This window comes from Hipposideros armiger, unplaced genomic scaffold (genome assembly GCF_001890085.2).
Source record: "Hipposideros armiger isolate ML-2016 unplaced genomic scaffold, ASM189008v1 scaffold_51, whole genome shotgun sequence".
Classification (NCBI taxonomy): Eukaryota; Metazoa; Chordata; class Mammalia; order Chiroptera; family Hipposideridae; genus Hipposideros; species Hipposideros armiger.
This window is the reverse complement of record NW_017731401.1, coordinates 1,008,488-1,028,421: the sequence shown is the minus strand read 5'-3', so window position 1 is coordinate 1,028,421 and position 19,934 is coordinate 1,008,488. Positions and strand designations below refer to the sequence as shown.

General features: G+C 42.6%; 1 pseudogene; it reads right to left on the bottom strand.

Moving 5' to 3' along the window:
• LOC109381660 (ATPase family AAA domain-containing protein 1-like) overlaps nt 1-11,385 on the bottom strand; it is a 17,814-nt pseudogene extending 6,429 nt beyond the window's left edge.
• Nucleotides 11,386-19,934: the final 8,549 nt, after the last annotated feature.

The window sequence follows — 19,934 nt, the reverse complement described above, 5'->3', positions numbered from 1 at the left end:
ACTCTTGAGCAAGCTCTTAACCAACTGAGCCATTCGGCCGGCCCCTAAGATAATGTACATTTTTGAATGTCATAAAGATTAGACGTTTATAAACACTAAGTGATAAATGCCTATCACACCATATTGCAATTGCCTGTTTACTTACCTATCTCTTTCACTAGAATGGGAGCAGCTTGAAGGTGAGCATCAAACTAATTCCTGACTCAGGGCCTTTGTACTTAATGTTCCCTCAGCCAGAACACTTGTCCCCACACTCCCCATAGCTTTTTCCCTTACTTCACCGAAGTCCCTGCTTAAATGGAGCTTCCACAGAGACGCCTTCTCTGACCAATCTAAAGGCACCTTCCAGGGCCGGCCGAGTGGCATGTTGGTTAACAGCTGGCTTGGGACGCCAGAGGGCCCCGGTTCGGATCCCACATATGAGGGCCAGTGACACTGCCCTCCACAGCTAAGATGATGAACAACAGCTCGACCTGGACCTGGGCTGCCTTGAGTCTCCGGCAATGGCGTAGGGTACAGCCCCTGTGGCAGTGGGTTGCCATGGGCTACCGTGTGTAGCCAGCAGCCACCATGAGCGGCCGTCCAATGGCCAGCGAGCGACTGCCTCAGCTGGGAAGAGCGCAATGATAATACCAACATGGGCCAGTGAAGTGACGTCCTCCACAACTAGATTGAAGAACAAAAGGACAGCAGTTTGTCTATTCCCTTTCCCCCAATTCCCCAGCACTGTTCCCATCCCCCAATTCCCCAATAAAAAAAAATCTTAAAAAAAATAAAGGCACCTTCCACCCAAGGTCACTAGCCTCTTCCTAGGCCTAATTTCTCCTTATAGCACTTATCACTACCCGTATATGTATATGTATGTATATATTTGCTTACTATTTATCTCCCCAGTGGAATGTCTGCCCCAAGTGAAAAGGGGCCTTTTCTATCTGGTTTCTCGCATATCCCAGCACTTACAGCAATGCTTGACACAGAGTAGAGGGCAAAATGCTGACTGGCTGAACAAATGAATGCTGTGCCTAACCACATGCCTAGCAGAGCACCAATAAATATGCTAGGGAGCACATGTGTATGTGTGAGTACATGTGCACAAATAACAAAATAATGACCTGTGTGGGAGTAGTCACAGCATAGTCCCACATTGATTACTCGAGAAAGATGAGAGGCAGCATGAAGGGCCTGGACTGCAGGAGTCGGGGCGCAAGAACAGAACATGGGGAGGCTTCTGTTCTGACCTCACATGGAAGGGTGAGGACGAGAGGAGATGGCAGAGCCTTAACCTGAAAGCCCTCCCTGTTTCTTTTGCTTCCTATGCCAGTACTTAAGGAGTAAAGGGGGGGATGGAGAATAATCAGATAGGACAGAGCATATTTTGAGATAAGACACTAGAGCCGAAACAAGTTGAATACTTGCAGGCAGGGGAGAAACAGAGCTCACCAAGCAAGGTTGCTCTAGGTCTCTAGATTTCCTCTGGTTCAAACCAGAGGTTGACGTATTCTGAACTATGTCACCTACTCTCCTCTTTGCTTTCCTGCTCCTGCTCTGAACATGGGCTTCAGGGTCACCTAAGAATCCTTTAGAGTGGAAACTCTCAGAGGGCAGGACTCAGGCAGGGCTCTCCATAGTCTCTGTGGGAAGAACTACCTTTAATTTTCTTGGTCATTAAAAATAATAATAATAGGGCCGGCCGAGTGGCACATTGGTTAAGAGTTGGCTTGGGATACCAGCTCTGAGCAGCAGGGCCCCCGTTCGGATCCCACATTAGGGCCAGTGACACTGTGCCCTCTACAGCTAAGATGGTGAACAACAGCTTACCCTGGAGCTGGGCTGCTGTGAGTCGCCAGCGACAGTGTAGGCTGCAGTGGAGCTGCAGTGGGCTACTGTAAAACTACCTTGAGTGGCTGGCAGCCAGCGTGAGCTGCCAAGAGCCACCTTGAATGGACATCCAGGGGCCGGCGACTGACCTGCCTCACCCGGGAAGAGTGCAATGATAATACCAACATGGGCCAGTGAAGCGACGTTCTCCACAACTAGACTGAAGAACCAAAGGACAGCAACTTGTCTGTTCCCCTCCCCCAATTCCCCAATAAAATATATTTTTTTAAATAATAAAAAATAAATAATAATAACACAGGGTCATGTGTACATATTTTTTAAAAAACCCAAAAAAACATAGAACAGGATTTCTTTTTAATCACCCATAATCCATCACTCAGGGATACCACTGTTAACTATTTGGTATATTTCCTTCAAGTCTTTGTTTTTAAACAGTTAGGATCATATAGAATATACAATTTTCAATGCTGCTCTTTGCATCTAATATTCTTTCACAAGCATTTTTCACACCATTATACACTTGAAATCTTCTTTATAGTTGCTACAGAAGAATCTATCATGTATTTTATTCATCCTATTGTTGGATGATGATTTTCCTTGAAGGTTTGAGTGATCGTGGGTTCTGTGCTGACTGAGATGAGGACCTGGGTGGAATGGAAGGGACCAGGCAGTGCTGGCAGTACCAGCCTCCCAACCAGGAATTCTGGGAATGATGAGAAGGGCTATGACGTGGGGGCTCAGGGAAATGGAGACGCCATCTTGGAATCCTACCAGGAAGTGTGTCAATATCTCCTGGTTGAAGACTCCAGTAGGATCTAGCAGTAAACCAGGTACAAAGAATATTATAAAAAAGTGCTGCGTGATGACAGAGCGAGAAGGTAAGCAGGGGAGCCAGAATACAATCACACGCTGACGTACACCAATTAGAGTTAAGAGATTTTCCCTTTTCTAGTTGTTGGATATACTACACCAACTTCAACTTTGGAGGCATTCTTTGCATTTACGAGAAACAATTTGGATCTTTGTATGCCTTGGGAGCACTTGGGTACACAATGGGAGAGCCACATACAGATAGCTTCATGGTGGAATGGTTGGCCGAAGTGGCCTAAAGGTCTTCTCTCTAGTCTTCACGGTTTCCTAGTTAATAGTAGTAATACCTCATGCACCATTTACACTGCTTTGTTGTGTGGGGTTTTTGTGGTTTTATTGTTCTGTATTAAAAGCCTGTATTATTTAAGCCTGCAGCTGTTTTTTTAATAATCTGTGTGCTAAGAATGATTTTTATATATTTAAAGGGTTGTAAAAAAAATTTTTTTAAGTTATACATATGTCAAATTGTAGCATTGTACACTTTAAATATCTTATAATTTTATTTGTCAATTATACCTCAATAAAGCGGAAAACAATAAATAACATTTTTTGACCAAAAAGAAAAAAATGAGAAAGAGACCATATGCGTCACACAAAATCTAATATATTTGCTAACTGGCTCTTTACAGAAATAGTTTCCTGACACTCAAGCTAGGGGATAAATAAACTCCAAATTTCAATGGTTTTGCACAATACAGGTTTTTTGGTTTTGGGTTTTTTCTGTCTGTGTTATAGTCCAATGTAGGTGTTTCTGGTTAACAGGAGCTTCTCTTCATGCAGCAATTCAGGGATCCAGACTTCTGGTGGCCCCACCAGCCCCTTCAGCCCCCTTAAAGCCTCAGTGTACTCTGCATCCAGTGGAATCCTAGCAAAATGTACATAGGAAAATGCACATCTGCTTCTTGAAACCTCAGCCCCAAAGTGATACATATTGACTAACTTTTATTGTCAAGAAGGAGTCACATGATCACACATGGGGTAAAGGGCTGGGAGAGGTAGCTTCTGTCTGGGTACCACTTCTCTGGACACTCTCCCTTCTACATCACAGGTCAGAGGACAAGCTTTCTCTGTTAAAGGGGCAGGACATATTTTTGGTGGACAGATTTCTCTGCCAAGTTTCCGTTACATATACAGTTGACCCTTGAACAACACAGGTTTGAAAAGCTCAGGTCCACTTACATGTGGATTTTTTTTTCAATAAATACTGTAAATGTGTGTTCTTTCTTTCCTTATGATTTTCTTAATAATATTTTCTTTTCTCTATCTTACTTTAGTGTAAGAATACAGTATATAATACATATAACATACAAAAGATGTGTTAATCGACTGTTTATCAGTAAGGTTTCTGATCAATAGCAGGCTATTAGTCAAGTTTTGGGGGAATCAAAAGTTATAAGCGAATTTTCAACTATGCAGGGGATTGGCATCCCAACCCCTTGCATTGTTTAAAGGTCAACTGTATACATACACTTTTTTAATTTTCAAAGTGGCTGTGCATTAATAATTTCAATGGACATTCCATTTTTTACCTCAAGAGGTCTGGCTGCAAGGAATTTTTCAGAAACAAATTACTCTTGTAAGGCCAAGGAGGGGAGTGGGGTGGGCCTGTAACTTATTTCAATTATGGGGAAATCAGACAAGTGTTAACTTGTGTCAACACTGAAAAAAACCACAGAGCCAGAAAAGAAGATGCCTCAATGATCTCTATGATCTTCCTCACTGCTCCAAATAAGGTCGCACCCTCCAGTTCTCCCCAAAGACAGTCAGTCTCCCACCCTTTCTAAATTATGGGAGTAGAAAATGAAAAAGAAAAGCCCAAAAATTGTTTGATGCAACTCCAATATCACTGCATCTCTTACACAAACTACAATTATCAAAGTGCTTGACTAATCCTTGGGTGAAAGCCCTGCTTGCTTAGTGTCTCTTAGACTAAACAAGGTACGCTCTTCCAGAAGCAGATGATAGCTGGAAACCTTCTACCCCACCCCCACCCCCACCCCCAACAGCTATAGATCAAAAAACCCTCCTGTGGTGCAAACACTCTTTCCCTACATTTAATTATGACTTAAACAGTCCCTTCATTATAGGAAGGGATCATAACAGGTGAGTCCCTCTCTCTGCTAGAGATGAACTAGGGGTGATGAGAACTTGAAAATCTATTCAGTGTGCTATCAACGTACGAAAGTAGCTTTTGGATTTTTTAAGTGCGGGAGGTATGTGTTAGAAACTTTCAAGTTGAAAAGATCAGGTACATTTGCACATGACCTCAGCTGACAACATTTTATCATAAAGATTCAAGAGGAGTAAAGAAATCTAGGAGGGCTGGCTGAGTGGCTCAGTTGGTTAAGAACCGAGCTCTGAGCAACAGGGCTGCTGATTTGATTCCCACGTGGGCCAGTGAGCTACGCCCGAGCTGAGCTGCCGCTGAGCTACCAACAGGTGGCAGGATGGCTCAGCTGGTGAGAGCAAAACATGCTCTTAACAACAAGGTTGCTGGTTCGACTCCCGCATGGGATGGTGGGCTATGCCCCACGCAACTAAGATTGAACACAACACCTTGAGCTGAGTGGCCGCAAGCTGCCAACGGGTGGCTGGATGGCGACGACTTGGAGCTGAGCTAGCTGCGCCCTCCACAACTAAGACTGAAGGACAACAAGTTGGCTGTTCTCCTTCCCCAATTCCCCAACACTGTTCCCCTTCTCCAATTCCCCAATAAAATCTTTTAAAAAAAAAGAAGTCTAGGAAATTATTCCTACCCTGAGTACTGCACAGTGACAATCAATTCTTCTCTTTCAGGGTTTGAATTGGGTAGCCACCTAAATTGGTAATGAGAGATAGGAAAAAAAGGAAACTGAGTCATGAGGAGTGTAGAGTGAGTAGCGTAGGGGGCAGAATGTCAGAGACTTAAGTCCAAGGGTTTGTGATCTGGAACCATTGCTGGTTCTGCTTCCAGAGCTGCTTTTATGTCCTGAGAGGGTTAAGCAATGTTCTCCAGAGAAGACCAAACACTATATATGTGAATAACAGTTTTACAAATCCAAGGTTTTTCTTCTTATATTAATATATTGATTTGAACCTTGTTGTGACATCCCCCTATTTTATTACAATTGCTGTTATATTCATTTTTATTCAGCTAGCATTTTAATACAGTAAAATCTTTCAAAGATATTGATTTTTATTAATTTTTTTTATAATTGTGAAATCAATATATTGTCATGGGAAAAAATTAAAACCCTAGAAATTTAAAACTCTGCCATCCCTTATTTCCATTCCCAAGAGGGAGACACTGCTATCAGTTTCTTGGGAAGCCTGTCAGGAATTTCATCTGTGTATTGATGTGTATTTTAACAACACTTTCCTAAATAAAACTGGTTTAATAGGTCCTGGCATGTCCTGGCGACCTACCACCTTCACTATGGTTTTAGCCAATGGACATAATCTGAGGGTATCAATTCTCCTCAAACAGCATCCTTCACCATGTTGGCCTTAGGCAAAATTGCAATGTGAACCACTTGCCTTGGAAACTTTTCTTTGCTCCTCTGGCCCCTCCTAATGTCCCATCACTTCTCAGGATAACCAGTGCCCTGATCTGCCTATTACCATGCCTTACCCAGACCCCTCCTGCCCAACTAATGACCCATGCTCAAAAAACTATACCTCAACTTTCAATAAGATACACCAATTCATACTGGATTATGCATAAAAGGGCTTGCTTTTGTAGGTATCTCTTCTAAAGGATATTTTCATCTCAGAAAAAAAGATGGACTGGAGAATTAATCTGTAATGGTGGAATTTACCATTGATAGTCAACAAATATTTGTTTAGTGGCTTCTAGTACCAGGCATGGCGCTATAGGGCAGGGACTTTTAGATTGGAGGGAACCAGTATCTAATGAACAGGTCCCTGGGTGTAATCCAGAAAGGCATAGCATGACTAAAATGTTTGCTGAGGAGCAGGGGGAGAGAGAAGATGATCCAAAACACCAGTAACAGGCTTTCCATGAGTTGCAACTCATGGCTTCTCTTTGTTTTTAGTTTCTATCTTGTGGAAAATTTTGCTGTTTTCACTGTCACAGAACAGATGGAACCATGATTTATGATTCACAGTTTATGAAGCTAATTTAATACTCTACCACGCTTCATGCTCTATCACGTTTCCCACATTTACAATATTTTTTCTTCTGGGACATTTGTCACCAAAGGAACACTGGGATGTTGGGATGGGAAAGCTGCGAGGCATCACAGAGCCAGAGACCTAGTGATATTCCAGGGAGCATTCATGCATCCAACAAATGTTTACTGAGGTCCCTTAAAATGCCAGGCACTGCTCTAGAGACTAAAGATCCTGTCAACAAGTCAAAAACATCCTTGCCCTGTGAAGGAGAAAAATAATGAACAAGTAAATAAGTAAACAACTAACAGGGTAATTTCATAGAAGTGCTTTGAAGAAAATAAAATAGGGGAATGTTATAAAGAGTGACTGGAGGCGACAACATTAAATAGGGTGATCCAGGAATGCACCCCTCAGGAGGCGCCATTAAAGGGGATGCCTAAATGATGAGAAGGAGCTAGTTCTTCAAAAGTCACAAGGAAGTATGTTCCAGGAGGAGGTAACAGGAAGTATAAAAGTCCTAGGCTGGGAAGAAGTTTGCGGTGCACAAGATACAGAAACGAGGCCAATGTGGTTCTATTCACCAACCCATCCTTATATCCCAACCACCCTGCTTTCCATCCAGCTATTAGTGCTGATGCCACTGGGGCCATGGGCCAGGTTATTGGCTTTATGTTGCTTAGTGCATCAAGTAAAATACTTCTTGGCTCTGATTCAAAAGCTTTAGTGTGGCTTTGGTGGAATTCCATTTCCCACTTCACTTTATGGTTCATAAGAAGCCAACTAGCAGAGTGATTCTAATAGAATGCCAGCCTTGAAGCCTGGGGCAAGAAACGAACACAAATGGCAAAAGATCTTCAGTGGGTGGTGTTGTCATTTTTTTCTCTGATTCAACTTGTTTATAGAGAAAAGCCAAAATTGTTTTCCAGGTATAAATGATGAAATAATCACAGCCAAAGTACAGTATATTCATGGCAACACATTTTGTGAACTTTTATTCCAGGGTCTGTGTGAAGCAATAAACTATTTGGATTATAGTGAATGATCTTCATCAATACTATAAGTCCATCATTCCTTATATGTAATTGTAAAATTGCGTATAACTTTTTTATAGATGTTTGAAATCTTCATGACTCATTTGGCAGCAAAACCTGACCTAAAGTGATGTGAGGTTATTTACAGTCTTCATTTGTCACACTAATGTCAATATTCGTACATATCCATCTAATGGCAGAGATATTAAAATGCTTCATTAAAAGACATTTCCTTAGTACTATTGGGCGCATTACATAATATATCTACCATTTACTTTCATTAAGTAAGAAAAATTATGAATTTTGAAAAATATCTGGCACAAAGTTTGCGAGAACAAACTTGCACTTATGAATCTCAGACTATTTTCATCATTTTAATCTTCACACAACCTGCCACTATTTTAATAAGTAAATGGTCAAGAGAAAAAAAATGACTAGCTATGCAGTTCACTTGCATGATAATGAACTAGACTTAGTCTCTCCCACCGGTATATATTGCATGCATCATAATACCCACTGAATTCTAAGCTGCACAAGAAAGAACCACAGTAAAGGTATCATATTCATGACAGCACACTGTGAACTTTTATCTTAGCATCTATGTGAAGTACTAAGCTATTTGGGTCTTAGGTGTGTTCTTGTAACTTGTATCCCCAGCACATCACATAGTAATCGGCATATAGTGAGCACTCAGTAAATACTTACTGAACAGGTGCTCTGTTCTTAACACTTGGCCACACTGCTACCCACCACACTTGCTATCCTGAATGAAAACTACAAATCCTAATGTTGTTTCTGCTGAGTTCCCTGCCAAGCCAAGGTTGGGATGCCCTTCAAACAGATGTTTGCCATTCTTGAGATTTGCATGACTCTCTGATGGCAAGAAGAAGCAGATTTCCTGCCAAAGCCCAATTTATATATCGTTAAGAATCTGCTAGCTCTTTTTTTTATATAAAGAAACACTCAATTTAAAAGAGCCCCATGAGTCTCTGATCCAAAGAAACACTTTGAATCATTAAAAGTCTCCAGCAGCAACCTTAATGAATTCAAATCTGTTTTCAAGCTCTTTCTATTCAGATTTTAACTCTTTTCCCTTGCTTCCTACAGCCTCCACCAAGGCTCTTTATCAATACATATCCATTGAGAGCATTCATTTGATTAGCATCTCTGTTCTTCTATTGATGAGCCAAGTGAAGGTCAGCAGAACCCAAGGTCTTCCCAGCTGCCGTGGCAGCAGTTACTTCCCCTCCTACCCCACTCCCCAGGAAGCCCAGGAGAGTCCAGCTCTGCTGGCAACGTCTCCTGTGGGTGAACCACAACTGTCACTGACTCCTTTGAGCTGAGAGCTCCATCTTCCATAGCTCAGGTTGACAAAGAACTTGAGCTCAGCCCTGAAAGCCAGGGCCAATAAGCCATGTGAAATACAGAGAATAAAAGGGCACATTGGATATGTCTTATGAGTTATAAAATAGCACATCTGTGTGTTTATTTAAGCAATAACCAACAGGAAAATTTTCAGACATTTTAGAGACCTGGAAAACCCGACTCTCAAATGGGACTGAGAAATGTTTGCAGGTTTAACAGTAAACATCTGCTAGGTTCTTTGAATCGTACTTTGTCTTTTTTTAAGTGTGGAAAATGCAGACAAGCATTTTTAAAAAGAAAGAAAAAGAAAAAACAATTCCTGCCTTCAAAACATAACTACAGCTAATATATTTATTTTTTAAGAAAATGCAATTATTTTTGAGTCTAGCCTAGAAAAACAATCTGTATGACCCCAACTGATCTCCATGTGAATGAAAATGTTTCTGACAGGAGTTTCTGTGTATATGTGAGGCCACTCGGAATGTTCCAGAAAAAAGACCACCAAGGAAACGTCCAACTGTACGACGGCTCCAGGCTCCCTGAGTTAGAGGGAGAGGAAATTGGGGGGCTGACAACCAGAGCCCCAGGCCCCAGACACTTGGATGATCTTGCCTTGTTTCTTGAACCTGAACTTATTCTGTGTTTGGAATGTTCCTGTTGGTCTCCGTAGTTATAAAACTGAACTATCAAGCTAATAAATAGTTTGGCTCTAAAGCTGGCTGAAACACCTGTTACTTTGATAGACAACAGTGTCCTTCCAAGTTGATTTGAAAAGAAGTAACTCGTGACCAAGGTTGGTGAGAGGAGCACGGTGCTTTCTGGGCCCATCCAGCACAGCAGGACGCTGCAGAAGCAGGGACCCCAGTCATTGGGGTGGGGGGGGGAGGGTTGGTTAGAGCCTGGCAGAGCTCAGTGGAAGCAGCCGCAGCTTTAGCCACATGGAAACAATGAGAAAGGAAGCAGAGGGAGGGAGCATGGCCCTCCCTGGCCACACACTGGGACATTGCAACAGGACAATAAACAAGGAAAGAGGGTTGGTGCAGTGGGTGGGGTCACAGTTCCCAGTTACAATGATAGAAACCAATGGGGGATAGAGGTTCATGTGTGACAGTGGCTGATGTGATCTGGGCAAAAAAAGAGGGTTACTAGAGAGAAAATGCTTCTAAATCACTTTGCTACTAATAAAACTTATTCCAGAGCAGGAAGGCCACCTGCACCTAAAGATATGTACTGCTATTTTCCACATCCCTAATCACAGGCCTATTCCTTAAATCCTGTCAGTTCAGCTAGACCGTCTGTGACTCCCTACTGCCTGACCAACATGACATTCAGCAGAATCTCAGTCAAATCCACACCTAGAAACTAAGAACCAGCTCTGAAATGTGATGGAATATACGTGCCCAATAGCAACTAAGGGGAGAAATGTTGAGTGAGAAAGAGGGGTTCACCAAACTTGGACCATTATCTTCATGGTCCTTGGATATTGTTTATTAAACTAACAAGTGCTGACCCAAAGAAAAGAACAATAATTTGCTAACAATACTGTGGCATTTACGGCCTCAGCTCCAGGCAAAGAAGTGATCAGCTTCAGGAAGAGTCCCTGCCACCACCATCCATGTGCCTCCCCAGGAGGAGACATGAATAGAGAAGAAAAAGGTTGCCTCTTCCTCTAATGTAAAAGTTCCTACATCGGATACAGGCCATGCCCTATTCTGGAACAAGGCATGTTGATGTCCTAATCCATCCTGCAGAACATGCATGTTCTCTCCCTTCTATTCAAGGATTAGAACACTAAAGGGCTCCTGGGTCTTCGCCAATTTCATTAGGGATGATAAAGGCAGAGGGACCACCTCCTGGCATTCCTGGGAACTCTACTCAGCCTATCTTCACAACTCCATTCAGACCTGCCTGGACGAGGGGACAGCAAAGCCCCTGTCCAGAGGTTGTGCATAGAGACAAAGGCCATCTGGGACAAGCATCTGCTTTCACTGTTTCTGTTGCTTCAGGAGCAGGCTAGATTGGATAGCCTCAAGCAATGCTTGCCTTGCCTAGAATGCCAAAGAAGACTGGACTAAAAGCAGGACTTGGCTTCTTGGTTAGACACTTGACCAGTTAGTCACTGCCTTGGTGCCTCGGCCCGTACCCAAGACCCACCTGCCGCCGGCATTGACCAATAGGTGCCCTGAATTGCCAGGGCAGAAGCCAGAGCTTGTGTAATAAACCATGCAACACACGCCCACTATTTTTCTCATGGGGGAAAAATGCACTCCTCGGAAATCAGTGGAGCTCAGCATTTTGGTAGAATTTTTTTTTTTAATCATTCATTTAACAAATGTTTTCTCTGACATTATACTGGGCCATAGAGATAGAGGACTGAACTTGACCGATGGTCCCTGCCTTTTTCTCACTTACTATTTAAGCACAAGTTTGAGAATCTAAAGGATCTGGCTTCAAATCTAGGTGCTTATCTTTGCAGAGCCTCCTCAGATATAAAATGAGGACAATAAAATTAGGGCAAAGGCTTATTGCAAGGGTCAAATAAAATAATCCATATGAAGTATTTGGCATGCTGCCGCCTTGCTCTGAGTAAACGGTACCTATTGTTAAGGTTATTATTTCATGGAGGCCACAACCAGCCATCTTCCAGGTCACGAGGCTGGAAACTGAGGTTAGACACCAGAACGCCCTTATCCAGGCATAAAGGGCCTTGAGTAGATAACCAGACTCAGCATCACAAAGGACTGCCTCCCGGCTCCAGAGAGCACAGCCCAGTGCTCTCTGCTGAAGCTCAACATTCACAGTACAAAGCTGCTGGGAAGAACCCAGCCACCACCACAGCTGGCAGACTACGGCCCCAGCAGCAATAAAGGCTCCCAGAGGCCTTTTGTCAATTGTCCCCTGAACAGAACATAAACATCTCCACGGCTGCCATTCAGTGGACATCCTGTTTACATGGTGAGTGGGGATCTTGGTTTCTTTCCCTCTTCTCTCTTTAAAGGCTGTAATTATGTTTACCCAAGTTCAGCAGTAGGTGCCAGCAGGGCTGTGAGTTGATTTCCCTGGCTAGCACTGCAGACTGCTGGCGGCAGCCCCACTGACCCCTGCATCCCAGGCGGAGAGCCAGCCCTACACACACACACACACACACACACACACACACACACACACACACACACACCAACACTCTCCCTACAAAGATGGCCATTCTCTCTGAGCTGTTTTCTTTCCGTTCACACTGGGATGGTCTGAATAATGGTCCAGCAAATGCCAAAATATGTCTGCACTACGCACTTACCAGATAACTGGATAATGAAGGGGATAGAAGGAAAGGGTACAGGGCTCTGTGGAAGACAACCTGTGTACCATGCAGTGAACTGGATGCATTTCACATACACTGTTTTTGTTAACCCTGTACAATCCAGAGAGTTACACATCGTTACCTGATTTTTACAAATGAAGAAACTAAAGCACAGATTAATTCATTTGCATGAGGTCACTCCCTAGTAAATGGTAGAACTGGAATTTAAACCAGACCCATCAAGTTCTATAGTCTATGTTCTTTCTACTCCACAGGGGCAGGGGTGGGGGGTGGGGGATGAATTTTAGAGTCCTTATTGTCGTTAATGGAAGCCCAAACAAGTTGGTTTTGACTCAGCCATTTCTAGGCTTTTTCATCCCTTTCTCTCCTACTGTAACCAGGGTAACATATTTTCAAACCCTAACCTAATGCATTTTAAATAATGTAGAGTTCCACTTCTAGTACTGCAGTATAAGTTGCTTACAGAACAATCTTACAGCTGTTAATTCCTCTAAATTCTGGACAAAATATAAAAATAACTACTGAGGATTTCAGAAAGTAAAAAAACAGCAGACAGATTGTGGAGGGAGAAGGAATTTGAAATTTGGAGACGAGATCAGCATGGAGTGAGCTTCTTGGTTTTCATTCTGTTTGGTTAATAAATCAGAGAAGGCTAGGGAGAAAGGGAGTAACCTGAGAAGAGGTATGAGTAAATGCTTGCAACACATTTTCTCTTAAGAGCTCCTGTGACCCTTCTCAACTTGTGTACACCCTACTCTCTACTGGGAGGTACTACTCTGTTTCCCTAACTTCCTCTTGGGTGTTTTAGGCAGCCTCTAAGATGGCCTCCAGTGATCCCTGCCTCCTGGTACCCACTCCTCGGATAATACCTCCCCTCACCCCCTTGAGTGTAGGCTGGATTTAGTGACTTGCTCCTAGGAAATAAAATAGGGAGAAGTGATAGGATGTCACTTCCAAAACTCGGTTATAAAAAAATCATGGCTCCTGTCTCTCTCTCTCTCTCTCTCTCTCTCTCTCTCTCTCTCTCTCTCTCTCTCTCTCTCCTCTCTCATTTCACTCTGGGGACAAGCTACCATTCTATAAACTGAGCCCATAGGTCAAGGAACTGATGTCACCAGCCAGTGAGAACCTGAGGCCTGCCAACAGCCATATGAGTAAACTTGAAAGCAAATTCTACCCCAGCTGAGCCTTGAGATGACTCCAGCCCTGACCAACACCTTGCTTGCAGCCTTACAAGAAACAGTAAGTCAGAGGCACCCAGCTAAGCTGCACCATGCAGATTCCTAACCCACAGAGCTATGAGACAATCAATGTTTGTTGTTTTAAGCTGCTGAATTTGGGAGTGACTTGTTACCCAACAATGGATAACTAATACACAGTCAGGACAGATTCTAAAGGGAAAGTGGGGACGGTGCTGGAAGAAGAGCACAGTGCAGAGTTCACCGAGGCAAGCTGCGGCCGCTGCTATCTAATCCCAGCAGACCCCTGGTGGACTGACTGTAACCTCGTGTTACAGCTTTGGAAATCTATACAATAAAGGCTAAAAAGCTCAGCCTGCTTCAGAGATAGTTCCCAAGGGAGCATTCACAATGTGGTTGCAAACTGACATAACTCATATGGATCTGGCCTCAGCGAAAGATGGGAATTTAAGACAATCACCCAATAAGGGGAGAGGTGGATAGAGGCTGGGACAAAGCAGGACTGGGTATCCTTTGGTGGCCCTGGTGCTCAAGAAGGAGTAACCAACATTTAATCATACTGTGAGTGTAATGTGACCAATGGCAGGAGGGAAGAGCTTGGGCTGGATAACAGCTGGTGTCCACATGCAAGCATGTCTACCCCAGTGACTGGAGGGGCATCATTGTGACTCTGCGAGTTAGTTCAGCAGGAGATGTTCTCTCCCTTTTGGCTGATAATGAGAGGATACCATGCTGCCTGGGCACCTGCACCTGATTAGCAGATGGAAAGAAGGTTGGAGCTATTCTGTTTCTGACAGCATCTCGGCTTCAGCAGCAGTGGTCCCTTCTGCTCAGTGGCAGCCCCATGGTCCCAGCAGCCTCAGTGACTGTAGCCCCATGGTTTTAGCAGCATTAGTGGTGCAGCTCCAGCAATGGCTGCAGCAAGTGTGAGCTCACAGGCTCCAGCCCAGGTGCAGTAGAAGCTACCTGAACTCTGAGTACAACACTCTTTCCCTTCCGCTCCTCCAGACTTTCCAACAATTTTATAATCAACTCCCTGCACTAAATCCCTCTCAGCTTGAGCAATCTACAATGATTTCTTTTCCTGACTGGGCACTGACTGATATACTTCCCATATTCTTATTATCCTCCCAGAATGATCGTTTGTCCTCCAATAGCATTTCGAAGTATGTGTTTGCAAGGTAGACATTCTCAGACCTTGTACACATATATCCAAGAATATCTTCATGTCATCCTTTGCATTTCAATGATAATTTATCTGGGTATAAAACCCCAGGAGCAACTGTCTTGTGCTTTGAGAGTTTCACTCCACCATCTCTTTGCATCCAGTGTTGCTGTTGAGACATGTGATGACAATTTATTCCTTTTTCTTTTGAGGTCATCGTCTCTTTCTATCAAGAACCTTCTAAAATTTTTTCTTTGTCTATGTTCTTAAGTTTCTTTAAAATGTAGCTGGTATTGATTTTTTTCTTATCTCTACTGTCTGACACTCTGAAAGCCCTTTCAATCTAAAGCTTTTTATCTCTATAGTCATTAATTTTTCAATTATTTCTTCATTACTTTCTTTTTCTCTCTTATTCTGAGATCCCTATTATATTGGCACTTCTCTTTTTATATTCCATATTTCTTAACTTTTCTTTTATCCAGTACTTCTCTTTCTGATGTCTAAAGGCTTAGTCTTCCAGCTCATTGATTAGTTCATCCAAGGTTTCCATTCTACGATTCCATCCCTCTACTGAGTTCTCATTTCACCTTTTGCCTTTTTCTTACCAAATATCTTGGGTTGGATCTACTCTAGGGCTCCTTATTACTTTTTTCCATTTCTGGTGGGTTTTTTCTTTTTTTTCTTTGAGGATATTATGTTTATTTTATATTCTTGCGTTCTCTGATTCATTAATTCAAACTTCGTTATAGATTTTTCAGCTTTTTATCTTTCTGCTATAGCAGTTGAACTCCTCTAACCTCTCTTATTTTCCCCAAATGAATTCAGCATATCAGGTATCTGGGCTAGCAATATGGTATCAGGTGGAGGGGCTAACTAAAGTTACCCAGGTCTTAGATTGATCCCTTCCTGAGAGCTTAGAAAGGGGAATGGAGGAATGAAACCACTTCTTTTTGGCCATTTCAAAGTCCACCACCACTACCACACACATCCCCAACCAGGTGGCCCTTCCCTCCAAGAGCTTCCCTCTCCTTTTAGTGAAGGTACTGCTCTCCTTGGAGAGCTGCATCCCTCACAGGAAGACACCTAAGCCACTGGGTGGGGAAAATGGGAGGAAGGAAGAGGTAATTCTCAGGAGCCAGACTTCCCACCACCCTTGGTATCAGGAGCTGGGCTCTAGCTTTCCCACAGCCTCAAGCTAAGGCGAAGTGATTGTCACTTTGTTCCTGTCCCATAGTATCTTTAAGGTAGGTGGTGACCAGCTTCCAATTTATTCCCCTATTAATCTATCCCAAAATACCACTTTCATTATGTCACTTCCATGCTCGGATACCTTCAATGGCTCTCCATTATCCACTGGATTAAAGGGGAATAAAAAGGCCAGCATACAAGGCCTTCTCTAATCTGCCTTTTTTTTCCTCAATATTTTTCTCCATTTGGCATCTTTAAATTTGCTTTGTAGCCCTACCTTTCTTTATTTCTAGCTAGCCATCACAGCATAATTTCTTATACATAACAGAGGCACAAAAAGCATACCTTTTAATTGATTGTGCTAACCCATAAGCTAATGGTAGTAAAGAAGTGGCGAAGTAATTGTTCTCGGTTTAGAACAATAAAAACATCTCTTGTCATGTGCAAAGACAGATCACAATCTACCATTATTAGGACATGTGTTAAGCATTTTCACAATGTTGGATAACAGTTTGCAATAGAGTGAGCCAAACTCACTTATTTGATCTCTCTTCTGATCAAGGTGTCCTGTTTTCAAGATGTCTTAGTAGAATGCAGCTATGGAACAGGCTTATGGAAATTGACCTTGTGATGCTCTTCTCATTAGCAGTATTTTAACAAACAGGAACTAACCTGTAATGATGTAACCTGTCTAAGTGCTCGCATCTAATAGCTTAGGTTACTGGCTCCAGGACAAATGCAGCAGTTTGCAATTATGATCCCCCATCTTCAATCATGAAAATGTGTCAGTTCAGTGAGAAGCTGGGTCTATACATAATATTGCAATAAACTCGTGTATCACAAACAAAATACAAGCATGCTTCCAAAAGGAGGAGTAATCAAACCATCCAGGCAGTTGGACTAGATTTTTTTTTTTTTATGTTTTTTTTCATCTTTGGAACCAAAGCCATTTCTATGTCAGCTTGCCCGAGTGGCTTGAAGAACATAAGAGTTGCCAAACAGGCCTCTGACTCTAAAGATCTGTTTATGTCTGCATGACTAATAGTGCTTCTGTGTACTGAGGAGGAAATACCAAGCTAACAAGGAAGGCCACAAATCCACAGAATTTAAATTTCTAGTTTTGGTAGAAGTTAACCGACACATTCATGTTTTTGTATTATGAATTTTCGTGACGACTTTAAAGCTTGCCATGGTATTTATGGTAATTTCATTACAAACCACATCTTCATCTTTTCATTTCTTTCTTATTTATAATTATACAACTGTAATTAAAAGGTATTACTATACTACTACATACTATCCTAGCGAAAAGCTTGGCCTACCTGACTTATTTAAGACATTTATTTCTCTGGCTTCCTTTCCTTCTCCATTTTGGAAGAAGGGTGGGGGAGGGAAGGGAGACAGTGGAGACTTTGGTCATTACAACCTCAAATCCTTTCATCAACTTCTCTTTGTTCCTTAAAAAACCTAGGATTTTTCCAAACAGTCCCCCCTCACCAAATGAAATGTTTTGATGTCATAGTTTCCATTTCAGCTTCTCACCACATCTGAAGTGACGCTCATTCAGATTCACTAAGAGCATGCAAGGGACTTCAAGGACTGTTGAGAGTTGGATTGAATTCTGTCTTCCAACCGTGGTGCCAGCAGCCTTCACGCCCATACTCAAAGGGCTCCAGAGGTGGAACACCATGGCCGAGGCACCTCTTAACCTTTTTCATTCCGCACAGAAAAAGTACTCATGTGTAAAGACTTTTCCTCAATGCAATGAGCTATCACTCACAAGTCCAAAAAATTATTTAGAGACAAGGACACAGAGCATCTGAGGCTAAGCCTCAGCTGAAAAAAAGTGGAGCGAGCTAATAATAAACCACATTCTTTTTTTTTTTTTCAGCTGAGCCATCCTGCTACCTGTTGGCAGCTCAGCGGCTGCTCAGCGGCTGCTCAGCTCGGGCTGGACTCGAACCGCTGTTGCTCAGAGCTCAAACTCTTGAGCGAGCTCTTAACCAACTGAGCCACTCGGCCGGCCCATAAACCACATTCTTAATATCTTTAAAGAAGGGTGAAGCTATGGAGCCCCACAGAGTCACTGCCCTCAAAGAGTTTGCAAAGTAGCTGGAAGAAGGATGCAAGTCTACTGGGGTTTTGCCAACCTGCTATGCACCTTTCCAGGAGAGAACTGACACTCTCCCTGCCCACACCACCCTGCCGGGGCTGCCAATCACTGTATGCCACCTACTTTAGGACAAACACATTGAGCCAGGCCAACAAAATCATTTTGGATAAAAGAGTCCTAGAACAATCTGTCACCATTTTTATCATTACTGCTATAAATATTGCCTCATGTTGGGCCAGATTCCCAGATTCCCCCTTCTCTCATGAAAGACTCGGTAGGTGAGACCCAGACATCAGGGTTTGTTCATGCTTCTGAGATGAACCCCATGTGCAGCCTTATCATACACAATGAGGCTACTGGCAACTTTGATACAGCCAGATTCTACTTTATTTTAACTGACATTGGCCACTTTACAATAAGGATATTGCCATATCGTCATGTGTACTGCATGTATTTGTCTCAGTTTGCTGTCTTCATGATTTTTTCAAATACACACACAAGTGTGTGTGTGTGTGTGTGTATACACATACACATATGTATATATCATCCATGTGATCATATACTGGAGGTGCCAAAAAATGTACACAAGTGGACACTTTGGTAAACGTTGCTCAAGCAGTAGTTCGCTGTAATCAGAAGTGTCTGGACGCTGATGGTCACCACTCTGAGCACCTCTTGTAATTGCAGAAGTCAAAAGTGACTTGCATTCATCTTTTGTTATCAGTATATATTGAGTACAATTTTAATACAGTTTTCCTTTCTTAAAATGCGTATACATTTATTGGCACCCTCTATATTTATATTTACATTTTTATAACATGTACATTTATCAAAAATGCAATAAAATGTGTATATATGTGTATAATAGATGTACATGTGTGCATGTATATATATATAATACATATATATATATATATTTTTTTTAATAGTGTCAGGGTATGAGCAGAATTGCAAGTTGACAGAGCTGGTAGCAGCAGGTGTGCCTATTCACCTGCTCAGTGATAGTGTGACTTTTTTTTTTATTGGAGAACAGTGTGTTTTTCCAGGACCCATCAGCTCCAAGTCAAGAAGTTGTTTCAATCTAGTTGTGGAGGGAGCACCTCAGTTGCCCATGTGGGGAACAAATCGGCAACCTTGGTGTTATGAGCACTGCGCTCTAACCAACTGAGCTAACCGGCCACCCCCATGACTCTTAAATATAGCATAAATTCATTCACAGAAGTTCTGGTTTATTTATTTGGTATTGACTTTGTGCTGGGTACTATAATAGGTGCTGGGGACTCAGTGACTAAAAGCACACCCAGTCTCTGCATTGATGGAGGCCAGGGGAGGATGGTAGACAGTAATCCAATGATCACCTGGATGATTGTTACTTACACACCAAGGTGTGTGCTCTGGAGGAAAGGAAGATGGGCTCTGGGAGATTGCAACAAGGCACCTAAGGGAATGGGGATCAGCCTGGTCTCTCTGAGGATTGTTCCAAGGGCATCCTTACAGGGATTCTTTACTCAGAATGTTCACGCCTCCACTGCAAAACAGTTTAGGGTCTATTATATGAAGAGAGGCTCTTTTCTGGAGAAACTCTTGGCTCTGAGAAAGACTTCTAGAATGATACATTTTTGGCAGAGCACTTAACACTGTGAATTCCTTTGGAACAGCCTAATCACCAGCAAGCCTTACATAGGCATTCCATGTTGGTCCCTAAGGAGCTCATCTGTGGTTTGGTCAACCA